The sequence below is a fragment of the Myotis davidii genome, unplaced genomic scaffold, assembly GCF_000327345.1.
Source record: "Myotis davidii unplaced genomic scaffold, ASM32734v1 scaffold60, whole genome shotgun sequence".
In the NCBI taxonomy this organism is placed as follows: Eukaryota; Metazoa; Chordata; class Mammalia; order Chiroptera; family Vespertilionidae; genus Myotis; species Myotis davidii.
Genome location: NW_006293007.1, coordinates 1,395,543 through 1,398,611, shown reverse-complemented (window position 1 = coordinate 1,398,611; position 3,069 = coordinate 1,395,543). Strand labels below are relative to the sequence as shown.

General features: G+C 51.0%; 1 protein-coding gene across 1 annotated transcript in view; it reads right to left on the bottom strand.

Moving 5' to 3' along the window:
- CCNK (cyclin K) overlaps positions 1 to 2,857 on the bottom strand; it is a 22,742-nt gene extending 19,885 nt beyond the window's left edge. Inside the window, exon 1 of the mRNA XM_006766625.2 lies at positions 2,758 to 2,857. The gene's annotated coding sequence lies outside the window, so the exon portion shown is untranslated. The remainder of the gene's footprint in view (positions 1 to 2,757) is intronic.
- Between the last annotated feature and the right edge of the window lie 212 nt (positions 2,858 to 3,069).

Sequence of the window (3,069 nt, the reverse complement as noted above, 5' to 3'; positions counted from 1 at the left end):
CAAGTAATTATAATGTAAATCCTTGCTGATGGGCTTGTCTGCCTGTTAATGGGGGGTCACCTGCCTAAGGGCTATGCTAAGGGCTACTGCAGAATCAATAAAAGCTTGGTGAGGCCTGAGCACAGGGAGGAAGTCCTTCGGGACTTGCCGCCTGGTCCCCCAATATTGCAAAATTATCTCGTGTCTTTTTCTCTCATTTGCTGTGCGGCTCCTCTTTCAGATACCGAACCCTACTCCACGCGGGTCGTGGAAGGAAACACTCAACAGAACATGGTAAATAAGAGGCTTCGGGCAGGGTCTGTAAGCTAGGTACCTCGTGTCCCACTGTTTTTGAGTCACCCACAAGGATTTTCCTGCCTGCCATGTATGTTCTGCTCTTCGTCAGCCCATTCTCACTTCTGAAATCTAATATCTTGTCCCCACATTTTCTCCAATGTTGCCTCACCATCTTGGGAATTTTCATGCCTATGTGAGTGAATTCCCCATATGCATGTATTAAAATTTTTACTTTCTCCTGTTAATTTGTCTCTGTTCATTTAATTTTTGGCCCAGCTATAAGAATTTAGAAGGTGGGAGGGAAAGTATTAATTCTTTTGGCTTCCACAACAGTAAATACATAAACCAGTAACATAGTCATATATTATCATTAGCAAGTATTACATAGGGTACATAATTGTATGTGTTACACTTTTATATGACTTTCAGTTCAGATTTGTTTACACCAGCATCACCAGCAACACGTAACTTGCACTATGACATTATGCCAGCTACAGGGTCACTAGCAATGGGAATTTTACAATCTACGGAACCACCTTTGTATATGTGTTCCATCTTCGACCAAAATGTCACTATGGGGTGCACGACTGTAGCTCATTTTGTAGGCCAAAACTATGACCATTTTTTTCTTTATGATATTCAATTTTTTGAAAGTGGCATTTAAAATGTTAGTATCGTGCCCTAGCTGGTTTGGCTGGGTGGATGGAGCGTAGGCCTGCAGACTGAAAGGTCCCAGGTTTGATTCCATCAGGGGCACATGCCTGGGTTGCAGGCTTGATCCCCAGGGGAGCGGGGGCATCCAGGAGGCGGCAGATCGATGGTTCTCTCTCATCATTGGTGTTTCTCTCTCCCCCTCTCCCTTCCTCTCTGAAATCAATAAAAATATGCTTAAAGTAAAATGTAAGCATCTCAACAATGATAGTATTTCGTTATTGCTTGTTGGTGCAATCTCCATTTCCAAAATGAAACAAACGTTAAACATGCTTATGCACAAGTCAGCTAATATGTTTGAAAAATATATATAATCAAAATGAGACAAAAGAAAATAAAACCCAAAATTAGATACCTGTGGTTGTCATTCTGAAACACACACACACACACACACACACACACACACAGAACCAAGAGTCCTGGTTAATTACTTAATTTACAGTCAAAATTACTTAATAGGCAAGCATCCTAATAATACAATCTTAGCTGAAATGTCTACCACTCACCCGTTCACTCTTCATTCTGCAATACAGGGCGCGTGCTCTATGTAGGCCACCCAGGGTTCCAGGATGGGACCCCAAACCCCAGAGGATCTCTCCTTCTACCCCATTCGCACAAACCTCTAACGCAGTGCTTCTCAACCTTCCTCATGCCGCGACCCTTTAAATACAGTTCCTCTTGTTGTGACCCAACCATAAAATTATTTTCGTTGCTACTTCATAACTGTAATGTTGCTACTGTTATGAATCGTAATGTAAATATGTGATATGCAGGACGTCTTTTGTTACAAATTGAACATAATGAAAGCATAGTGATTAATCACAAAAACAATATGTAATTATATATGTGTTTTCCGATGGTTTTAGGCGACCCCTGTGAAAGGGCCGTTCGATCCCCAAAGGGGTCGAGACCCACAGGTTGAGAACCGCTGCTCTAACGAGCGCCCGCAACTGCAGGGCGCTGTGCTGGGCCCCTCTCCAGAGCGCCTCCGAGCGAGAAACGCAGACACCAGCAGGCTCACCTTACAAACACAGGAGGGCCACGCGCAAGGAACTGACTGCTCTTACTGGTGGAAGCCGCGCCTAATGTCGGGTGGAGGGAGCGAAAGCTCCTTTGAACCGGCAACCCACATTTTAGGGAGCGCAGCCGACCGCCGCGCTCTGTGCTGGTGAGAACAGCTGGAGGACCTCTGCCTGGACGCCTCAACTCCCCAAAGAACAACTCCTTCGGGACCCAACCGCACCGGCCCAGGACAGGGTCCGCAAGAACCAGGTCTCGGCGAGAACGACTCCGGACGCGGAAGTGCCTGGTCCTCCTTCCCCTCCAGACACCCGGGTCGGAGCACCCCGGTGTGACGCGGCGCCCGGGCCTCAGCCTGGCCAAGTTGGGACGGAGACCCCCAAGGAGGTGGGAAGATGCGGGCAGTCCGGGGCTGCGGGAGCGCGCGCGCGTGCTAAGACCCCGCCCCTCCTCCCCACCAACTACGAAGTCCCCAAGCCTTAGTCGCCCCTCTGGGCGGGGGCCGCTACCCTGTGCTAGGCCGCGCGAGGTTCTTTCTCCTCCGCTCTTGCGCCTCAAAACCCTCTCCCGAATCCCGTCCCGCAGCCCCGCCATCGCCCGCTAACTTCGAGCTGATAGGGGGCAGCGGGGGGAGGCGGTATCCGGGACGACAGACTCCACTAGGGGGTGGAGGCAGCTGGCCCTGCCCTACTCAGACCTTTAGGTACGCGGGAGGGGGGTGGCGCTGCCCGCGGGCCGTCGGTCACTCACTCCTCGCCTCCGGTAAGCCCCTCAGCGACGTCTCTCCTTGCCGACCGCGGCCATCTTGGACGTGGGATGTCGGGGATACGTCATTGCGCTGCGTCGGCGCCGGAAAACACGGAGGCACCTGTCAACCAATCAGGAGAAAGCAGGAGGAAAGAACAGCCAGTCATTTTCAGGCCCCGCCCCGCAGGAGGAGGAGCCTGTCAGAGGGCCACTCCCGTTGGTCCCGCTCCCGGGGCTAAGGAAGTTCGGCAGCAACCGAACGTGCTAACGGAATTTGGACGCGAGAGGAGGGGCCCCAAGAGCCAGTCTTCCAAT